We start from the raw sequence: 11,299 nt of genomic DNA, 5'->3' as shown, positions 1-11,299 counted from the left end.
ACAAAAATCAGATTGCCAACCCAGAGCCCTTTCCATCTCCCCTGAATGCCTGTCAAACTTGGGGAGCTCGGCTCCGGCACGGTGCCTGTGTATATTGGGTGCCCAGTAAATATTTGCTGAATGATTCAGCTGTGTCTGAGGTCAGAAACCATTATTTGTAGTTGTCCATAACAGCCTCCTAAAAGATCAGGAATGCGGCATCTTCGGTCGCGTTATCCACATCTTAACTCTTTGCAAAGTAAAAAGAATGTGTAATGACGCCTACTGATCTCCTAAATCCACCTGCTTCCAGAAGCAGCTTCCAGTTTACTAACGTTACCGTGTTCTAAAATAGACCTGAGTATTGGGCTGCTTCTTGGGAGGTAAGACGGGTGAGAGCAGTATGTGTTAATTGTTCATTTTTTGAGAAGAGGATTCAAAACTTTTCTTCCAATTTCCAAAAGGGGTCTGTTACACTAAAGAAAAGTCTCCATAGGGAGTTTGAGAGGGCATTGAGATACTCATATTTCTCTTTAAGTCATTTGATCAACAGCCATTGATGAAGATATATTTTCACAAACTCCTTTAGTAACTCAGAGCACTATTCATAACATGAAGGTATGTACCCTCTCTCTGTAAAGCCTAGGTCTATAGTCAGTTCAAGAAACACCTCTCCATCCCCAGCTGTTGACAGGCTTGTCATGCAGCCCTGTTCACTAGGCAGTCTCCCTCATCTTGTTTTCAGATCCTGCTAGGCCAGTTACTCCCACTGTCTTTACAGGCATGCCCCATACACGGATATTTCAGTCAATGCCTGACCACATATATGATAGTGGTCCCCTAAGATTATAGCAGAGCTGAAAGATTATTACCTAGTGACATGGTAGCTTTTGTAGTGTTATCCTATACAATAATGCACAATGCATTACTCAGTGTTTGTGGTGATGCTGGTGTAAGCAAACCTACTGAACTGCCAGTCTTATGAACATACTAGAAGCCCGATGCACGAAATTTGTGCACTTTGGCGGTGGGGGGAGTCCCTCAGCCTGGCCTGCACCCTCTCACAATCTGGGAGCCCTCGGGGGTGTCTGAGTTGGACATCCTTAGCGCTGCCGCAGAGGCGGGAGAGGCTCCCGCCACTGCTGCTGCACTCGCCAGCCGTGAGCCTGGCTTCTGGCTGAGTGGCACTCCCCCTGTGGGAGCGCACTGACCACCAGGGGCAGCTCCTGCGTTAAGCATCTGCCCCCTGGTGGTCAGTGCATGTCATAGCAACCAGTCATCCCTCACTCAGTTGATTTGCATATTAGCCTTTTATTGTATAGGATAACACAGCCTGGCAAGTATGGCTCAGTGGTTGAACATTGATCTATGAACCAGGAGGTCGAGGTTTGATTCCTGGTCTGGGCACGTGCCCAGGTTGTGAGCTCAATCCCCAGTGGGAAGCATGCAGGAGGCAGCCAATCAATGATTCTCTCTCATCATTGATGTTTCTCTTGCTCTCTCCCTCTCCCTTCCTCTCTGAAATCAATAAAAATGTATTTTTTAAAAGTATACCACATACAATAATGTACAGTAGGTAATACTTGATATTAAATGACTGTTACTGGTTTATGTATTTATTATACTACTAGAGGCCCGGTGCACGAAATTCGTACATGGGTAGGGTCCCTAGGCCTGGCTGGTGATCAAGGCCTATTGGGGCCATCTCACCCAGTCCCAATCGGGGCTAGCCAGACTGGGCCTGCTGGACAGGGCCTGCCGGATGGGGGGAGGGACCTGGGGAGGTTTGCCGGCCACGGGGAGGGACTGGAGGAGGTTGGCTGGCCGTGGGAGGTTGGCTGTGGGAGTGCACTGACCTCCAGGGGGCAGCTCCTGTGTTGAGCATCTGTCCCCTGGTAGTCAGTGTGCATCATAGCATCTGGTTGACCTGTTGTTCCGGTTGTTCAGTCGTAACCGTCACTTAGGCTTTTATATATATAGATACTTTTTTGTTTTTTATTTTATTTTTATTATACCATACTTTTATATTTCTGGAAGGATACACAAGAACTTACTAAAAGTAATTATCTGAGAGTAGTGGGACTGGTGGTTGGGGTTTATGTAAAGAAGATTTTGTTTCTTTTTTAATAAGAACTATTAATTATGATTATTAGTGATAGCTAACTAATACTTTTTTTTAAAAGAAGGGAAGAATATAATCCTCCTGTTCTTCCTAGGTTTTCTGTGCTGCTGCATGGAAGCTAACTAAAATTAATTTGATTAAAGTGTTTTTATCCCATGAGGAAAAACACACTATAATACCCCTGCTAAAACATCACACTATACCCCAGAAGTAGGATGGACAAATATGGACAGTTCACAAAAGAGGAAATTCATTAGGTAATAAACACTTAAAAACAATATCTACTTCATGAGTATCAGTGAAATCTAAGTTAAAATATAATTAACTAATAAAAGAACTTATTTAAGAATCCTGATTAAACATACTTATATAAAAAATTAACAAGTTCTATCAGAGGCTGGAGTAGGGGAGGATGGGGAGTTATTATTTAATAGATACAGGGTTTCAGTTTGGAATAATGAGAAAGTTCCAGTATGAATGTACGTAATGCCACTGAATTGTACTTTTAAAAATAGCAACTGGCCAGTGTGGTTCAGTTGGTTGGGCATTGTCCCAATGCACCGAAGGGTTGTCAGTTCAATTTCTACGTATGTTTCACTCTCAGTTTCTCTCTCTGTCTCTCCCTCTCCTTTCCTCTCTCTAAAAATCAATGAAAAATATATATATATATTTTAAAGCATCCACTCTGATCTTTGTTATTTTCTTCCTTCTACCAACTGTGAACTCAGTTTATTCTTTCTTTCCTAGTTCCTTGTGGTATAAAGTTGGGTTGTCTATTTGAGAGCGTTTTTTTTTTTTTCTTAAGGTAGGATTTTATCACTATAAGCTTCTCTCTTAGAACTGCTTGCTTTATCCCACAAGTCTTGGTATGTTATACTTCCATTCTCATTTGACTCAAGATATATTTTGATTTCTCATTGATTTCTTTGACCCATTGGTTGTTCAGAGCATGTTGTTTAATCTCTGCATATTTGTAAATTGTTCAGTTTTCTTCTTATAATCAATTTCTACTTTCATATCATTGTGACTGAAAAAGATGCTTGATAGGTAAGAGGTTAATGGGGGGAAAGGGGAACATATGTAATACTTTCAACAAATAAAGATTTAACTTTAAAAAAAGATGCTTGATAGTATTGCAAAATTCTTAAATTTATTAAAACTTGTTTTGTGACCTAACATACGATATATCCTGGAGAATGCTCCATGTGTGCTTGAGAAGGATGTGTGTTCTGATGCTGTTGGATGCAATGTTCTGTAAATGTCTGTTAAGTCCATCTGGTCTAACATGTCATTTAAGTCCAATGTTTCTTTATTGAGTTTCTGCCTGGGTGATCTATCCATTGCTGAAAGTAGGATATTGAAGCCCCCTACTATGTGTTGATGTCTATTTCTCCCTTTACAGCTATTATATTTGCTTCTTATATTTAGGTGCTCCTATATTGAGTGCATACATATTTACAAATGTTATATTCTCAATGAATCGATCCCTTTATCATTATAGAATGACTTTCTTTGTCTCTTGTTGCAGTCTTTGGCTTAAAGTCTATTTTGTGTGATATAAGTATAGCGATACCTGCTTTCTTTTGGTTTCCATTTGCATGGCATATCTTTTTCCATCCCTTCACTTTCAGTCTATGTGTGCCCTTAAAGCTGAAGTGAGTCTCTTATAGGTAGCATATGTTTTTTTTTTAATCTATTCAGCTACTCTATATCTTTTGATTGGAGAAAGAAAAAAAATTTTTTAAGGTACTTCTGTCCATATGTTAAAAAGATATTCAAGTACTCTTTATATTTCTGTGTTATGTTTTAGTTTGGGCCTAGACTAGGTAAATAATGCATGTGGTAATAAGAATTCATTGCCATTAACTTAATTAAATTAAATAAATTAGTTTAATTAAATAAATTAGTTTTTAGCTTTCAGACATGAACCAAATACTGAGGACCAGAAAGGAATGCAAGACTACAAAGCAATGAGGACAGGGACTATATCTGTCATGTTCATTATTATACATGCAGTGCCCAGGATAGCACCTTGTAAGAGAAAGTGCTCGGTACATTTTTATTGAATGAATAAATAGATAAATGAATGGATGAATAAGCAAGACACAGTCCCTGCTCCAAATTAGCTCCTTATTTATTTATTTTTTTAGAAAGGAGAGAGACATTGATTTGTTGTTCCACTTATTCATGCATTCATTGGTTGCTTCTTGTATGTGCCCTGACCAGGTATGGAACCCACAACCTTAACGTATCAGGATGACACTCAAACCAACTGAGCTACCTGGCCAGGGCCCCAATAGCTCATATTAAAGTAAGAAAGACCTATAAACAAATTAAATACTATGTAACCATAAATATGTATGCAAGATCCTAAAGTGACACAGAGGAAAGGTAATAAACTCTATGGAGATTAGGGCTGGAGAGTGTCCAGCAAGGCTCCAAGGAGGAGCTTCTAGATTACGGTTTATGATGACAGCCAGTGAAGAGAGTGGTGGGGCAGGGAGCATAAGTGACATTAGAAGGAGGGAGACCAGTTAGGAGGGCTTTGCAGCCCTGCAGGGAGTATTATGTCCTCAGGTTTTACATCAGGGTTCCCAACCTGGAGTCCAGGGGAATGTACTTCGACATTAGCTTAGACAAAATTATGTTTTTATTTTCACTACTTTTAAACTGATTTGTCACCTATGACTTTGTCACTAACAGAAATCACAGATATCTTTATATTGTATTACAGTTATCACAATTTCAATATTTTAGACCTGCCACTAGATCTTGAAAATGAAGCACCCCCGGCCAGTGTGGCTCAGTGGTTGAGCATCAATCCATGAACCAAGAGGTCGCTGGTTTGACTCCCAGTCAGGGCACATGCCCGGTTACAGGCTTGATCCCCAGTAGGGGGTGAGCAGGAGACAGCCAATTGATGTTTCTCTCTCAGAGATGCTTCCATCTCTCCCTTCCTCTCTCTCTAAAAATCAATAAAAACATATTTTTTAAATGAAGCACATATTTGCCATATCACAGATTTGTTTTTCTAATAAGCTGATCACTGTATGTCAATATAAATGTCTTTGTAATCTTATGTATTTTATTTACACATTGAAAGAGATTCTGAGAAGGGGCCAATAGGCTTCAACAAACTGTCAAAGGAATTCATAGCAAAAACAAACCAACAAGCAAACACAAAACAGGTGGTGAAGATGAAATCCTGGTTTCACCACATAAGCATGTGACTTCAGACAAATTTTTAAAAAATCTTTCTTGGCCTCAGTTTTCTCATGTGGAAAATGGGTGTGATATTGATAGTATCGATTTCATCACTTTCTTATAAAGATCAAATAAATACAAATAAAGAGCTTAGAATAATGACAGGTACAGTAAACATTTAATAAATGATAATATTATAACCTGTTTAGATCTTGGTTTCTGAAGAAAATCCAACAAATGATCTCTTAAATTCAGCATCTCTTGAGGCTCTTGCCTATTTGTGAAGATTTTCCTAAATCTATTTAAGGCAACAGCCAAAGAGACCCCCCCTTTTCTCTCCTTTTCCTTATGAGAATCAATGAAATGTCAACCAAGGTTCTCATTTTCTGCAGAGAAATAAAAAGGCAACTTCCTGAGAATTAAGGCTGATGTATAAACGCGGATTTAGAATTGATAGACCCCTTGGAAACTATCCTATTCCGGGGTCTCTAAAGCATGAATCTGGATGCTATTGTCAGGCATGAACTAGCTCACCTCATGGCCATGAAGGGAAAACCAGAGCCGACTTAAACTGGCCTGGACTGCAGGTGGTCAGAGACTCAGAGATGTAGGAAGCAGGAAGGAAGGCGGAGGGATTGGAGGCCAGCCAGGAGCAAGCTGGGAACAGCGAGGCTATGCTGCTCCTTAGTTACCACTGGCTTTGTCCAGCCAGACGTCCTCAGCATCTCCTTGGTTTTCTGCCTGAGGAATTTGACTATTCATTCTGAAGTTGTCTTCAATGCTGTCCACATTCACAATAGTCCTCAGAAGCCAAACACATTGTCAAATGTTCATCCTGGCTAGAGATAATTTACATAGATGGGGGCACAGCCGGGATGTAAAAGGATTTAGGTCCAAGTCCCAACTTTGTTACTTACTACTTGGATAAACGGAAGCAATTTATGTAGATGGTCTAATCTTTAGTTTCCTCATCTGCCAAAAATTGAGACTATGTACTCAATGAAAATTCATTTTGTCTGAAATGTGTGGTCACGGGACAGGCTTGTTAGGACTAGAGGGCGATACAATCCTTAACAGCCATTGTGCCCTCATACTGCCTTGTTAAGCTATTCTCAACACCCAAGGCTCAGATTTGGGTGTTGAGAATACAGAAGTAAACCCGATAGGTAAAGTAGGTAACGTCATGCTGTCACGGAGCTTTATTCAAGTGGAGATAGGAGAGAAATAAATAGACAATATTAGATATTGATAAATGCTCGAAAGACAATAAAACAAGTAGTTGTGCAAGAGAATGACTGAGTTGGGAGCATCTTTAGATTACAAGGAAAGCCTCTCTGAGAATTTGAGCTGAAACAGAAGACAGAAGAAAAGCAAGAAGGAATTAGCCTGGAGAAGATCAGGGTGTGGAGCATTCCAATTAGAGGGAAGGGGAATTGCAGAGGCCCTGAAGTTAAGGAAAGAGTTTGGTATGTTCGTGAAATATAAAGAGGGATCTAGGAAGGGGTGGGCAGGACTGAGGAAGTGGGGGAGGATGTGGGAGATTTGAGGAGAGCAGAGGATGTGTGAAATAATTGTTTTGGAAAATGGGGAGAGGACATACTAAGGAAGTGCAGTAGGTTGCTTGGCAGCGTTGAGAGACTCCTTTTGAAATGTGTGGTCATGAATTTAAACTAGAAGTAGTTGGCTTAGTGGATGTTGTTCTGAGGATTAGATAAAATGAATGGCAGATTTTGATACATGGTAGACAAAGTTAAATAACTATCGTAAGAAGTAGGAAAAAAAACTCATTTATTGTTGCCACCATTTGTCATTCATAGAAGAAGTAAATAATACACCATATATTCTGATCTTTGGTTTAAGACTAAGGTTTTCTTCTAAACTTAGTTTTTCTTTTGCATCTGGATATTTTAAACCTGGATGTTTTTGCATGCGTAATACAAAATGCTGTGATATTTACTCTTGTGGTCTTTAAAAAAAAAAAATTTTTTTAAAAATTTATCTCAGAGCCCTAAACCGGTTTGGCTCAGTGGATAGAGCGTCAACCTGCGGACTGAGGGGGCCCAGGTTCGATTCCAGTCAAGGGCATGTACCTTTGGTTGCGGGCACATCCCCAGTGGGGAGTGTGCAGGAGGCGGCTGATCGATGTTTCTCTCCCATCGATGTTTCTAACTCTCTATCCCTCTTCCCTCCTCTCTGTAAAAAATCAATAAAATATACTTTAAAAAAAATTTATCTCAGAGAGGAAGGAAGAGGGAGAGAGAAACATCAATGATGAGAGAGAATCATTGATTGGCTGCCTACTGCACGCCCCCTACTGGGGATCGAGCCCACAACCTGGGCATGTACCCTTGATCAGAATCGAACCCGGGACCCTTCAGTGTTCCTGTATATGCTGACAGCTCCTTCCTTCAGTCCGCAGGCCAATGCTCTATCCACTGAGCCAAACCTGCTAAGGCGCTCTTGTGGTCTTAATAAACTGGAAGTAAATTTCTTTGGTCAGTCCCTTGTAGAATCACTTCCTTATATTCCAAATACAGGAACACAGCTCATCTTGGTGTACACACAAAATTTGCTTCACTTTACCTGTTTGAGTGTTCAGACAAAAGAAAGATTTCCCTATTTTGAAATGTTAATTACCAACATTTGTTACCTGGGAACAACTCTGCCGCCTAGGATATCACATCTATTGCAACTTTAAATATAATCTCCCTACAATGCTGGGATGGAGATAATCACACCGGAGATTTCCTGTCATTTCATCTGACCAATGAGATCCTTTTTTATGGTTCCATCCCTTTTATTTTATTTTTACTTATTGACTTGAGAGAAATATTGATTTGTTGTTCCACTTATTTGTGCATTCATTGGTTGATTCTTGAATGTGCCCTGACCTGGGATCAAACACACAACCTTGGTGTATGGGGACAGCACTCTATCCAACTGAGCTACCTTGCCAAGATCCAATGAGATCTTTTTTCACAAATCCTTTTTTTTCAGACTTCTTAAGGTTGAAAAGGCCTGATATGGGAAAAACACTGATAACTGATATGGGATATAGCAGAAACGCTAAATGAACTAAATTTGAACAGGACAGGATCTGGAGTTGGTGAGGACCTCAGGGGCAGTGGCTGGGAGACAGGTAGATGCTGAGAGGTGAGAATGACAGTAGATTTGATAGGAGACTAAAGAGAAATCCAGCAGGAAGAGTAAGTGAGCTCACCTGCTAGGAGGCAGAAAACAATGTAAGATTCTATGCACGCAGTCTGACAGCAGGCTGTGAGGACTCCAGCTTGTATACAGTCAGAGAAGATGAAAATAATGAGGTAGGCCCCCAATCTCAGTCTTTGAGAGTCCAACTCTATGTTCTGCAAATTTTTCCCAGGTGGTGGTGCCTCCCAGAGGCACCTTCCACTCCAATGTGCTTGGTTCCGCAAAGAAACCTCCTCTTATCCACCTCCTACCCCCATCCCACATATGGTATGTTTACAAGTTGGAGAAAAAGAGGTTCTGAGGTTGTAGCAAATGTGGCTGGTTTCCAACACATCCGCTCAGCACTCAGTGTTCCTGTATACGCTGACAGCTCCTTCCTGCAGGCATCTGGGACTCTCTGCCCGAGAGTTTTCCCTGATCACTGGAGCCGGCTTGACTCATGCGCAGGGCAGACCAAAAAAAGCCAGGGTCTTACTGCCCGCAGGAACAACCGTCGAACAATGATTGACTGGAGTTGGTGTAGAAATACATATTTCAGTTACTTATTGCTGTGTAACAAACTACCCCCAAACCAGTGGCTTAAGACAACAGTGATGTGTTATTTCTCATGATTCTGTGGGTAGGCTGGGTGGTTCCTCTTCTGCGCTCACTCACATAGCTGTATTCGCTGCAGAGGTAGCTGGACTGAACGCTCCAAGCTGGCATGACTTACATGTCTTGCAGTTGACCTTGACTGCTGGCTTGGGACACTTTGGTATTCTTCCACATTGGCCTTCTTTCATTTACTGGGCTGGACCAGCTTCCTTCCCAGTGGAGATATCAGCACATCAAGAGGCCAAAGGCAGAAGCTGCAAGGAGTCTCAAGGCCTAGACTTTGAAGCTGGCACAATATCACTTTTTCCATTCTTATTGGTCAAAGCAAGTCACGAGGTCATCCCGATTCAAGGGGCAATGGCTATAGACCGTGGTGCTCTTATGAACAAGATAGACAGGTAGACAGTATAATTTGCTTGAATTATATACTCAAAACAAGATCAAGCATGAATGTGACAGACACAAAGACACACTCTAGAGTGAGCCCCCTTCCTCCATGAGTCACACTCCTATATAATTCTCTCTCCTTGAAAACCCATGCCTTGATTCTTGCCTGTAGATTATGGCAAAGGTGATGGGATAGTCACTCCCTTAATTACATTATGTCATTTTAAAAAACTCCATCTTGCCTAGCCAGTGTGGCTCAGCGGTTGAGCGTCAACCCAGGAACCAAGAGGTTGCCTGTTTGATTCCTGGCCAGGGCACATGCCCTGGTTGATCCAAAGTGGGAAGTATGCAGGAGGCAGCCGATCGATGTGTTTCTCTCGCATCAATGTTTCTATCTCTCTATCCTTCTCCCTTTCTCTCTCTCTAAAAATCAGTAAAAACAGCCCTAGCCGGTTTCACTCAGTGGATAGAATGTTGGCCTGCAGACTGAAGGGTCCCAGGTTCAATTCCAGTCAAGGGCACATGCCTGGGTTGTGGGCTCGATCCCCAGTGAGAGGTGCACAGGAGGCAGCTGATCAATAATTCCTTCTTATCATTGATGTTTCTCTCTCTCTCTCTTTCTCTCTCTCTTTCCCCCTCCCTTCTTCTCTGAAATCAATAAAAACATATTTTAAAATAAATAAATAAAAATCAATAAAAACAGGGCTTGGGTCCCCTTCCTGCAGCAGGAAGCTTTTCTGTAATACAACTGTTTTCACTAAAAATAAAAAAAAATCAATAAAAACATATTTAAAAAACAACAAAACAAATAAAACCCCTCCATCTTAGTCAATTGAACGGAAAGATCCCCCTGCTGGCCTTGAAGAAGCAAAGTGCTAAAAGTAAACTGCGCATAAGAGAGAAGATGGTGTCCCTTTGTCCTACAACTGCAAGGAACTGAATTTGACCAATAACCATGTCAACTTGGAAGAGTACTCCAAGCTCCAGAAAGGAGCTCCATCCAGATAGGAGTTCCAGAAAGAAACATAGTCCATCTGACACCTTGATCACAACCTTGTGAAACCTCAAGTGGAAGATCCAGCTAAGATATGCCTGAACTTCTGACCCACGAAAAATGTAAGATAATAAAACACATTTTGTTTTAAGCTCCTAAGTTTGTGGTAATTTGTTATGCAGCAATATACAACTAATACAAGTGAGTAGGAAGCTGAGGCCAGCCACTGTGATGGAAAATCACAGTCCCTCACCCCGTTTCCAGACCCGAGCCAGTTCTCACATCCAGAGCCCATCAGTTGAAGAAGATGCTGACTAATGAGGAATGACCCTAAAATGCTGCAATAAGTATATACAGTAGTGACTCTCTTAATCCTGCCACAAAAGGATTTATGGCATTTCCTGGAATAACTGAACACTGGGGGAAAGGGACTACCCATATTTTTTTTTAGATCTCTGAGTTGACAGTGATACCAAGTGACTCAAAACTCCAGCATGGCTCCCTATTGGAGGATCCACTGGATTGGACTACTTGGTTCTCACATGAGGGCTCAGTAACCTCGAGGGTGCAGGTCTGATATTCCTCAAAGATGGAGGTGAGCAACCGAGACCAGAAAAAAGGTTGGCCGAGGATGAGGAGGATCCAGAATGAGTGGTAGAAGAGGGAGATGCTAAGTAGGGGAAGAGTAGTCAGTAACAGGATTGAGGCTGGTTCTACTAGTAACTTGTTAGTTATGGCCACAGGCTACCACCTTGACGAGTCAGTGCCAAAATGGACTTCATGCAGGATACAAGTAGATCGGAGTGCAA

Source organism: Myotis lucifugus, unplaced genomic scaffold, assembly GCF_000147115.1.
Source record: "Myotis lucifugus unplaced genomic scaffold, Myoluc2.0 scaffold_584, whole genome shotgun sequence".
NCBI lineage: Eukaryota > Metazoa > Chordata > Mammalia > Chiroptera > Vespertilionidae > Myotis > Myotis lucifugus.
Note: the sequence above shows the minus strand (reverse complement) of the source record.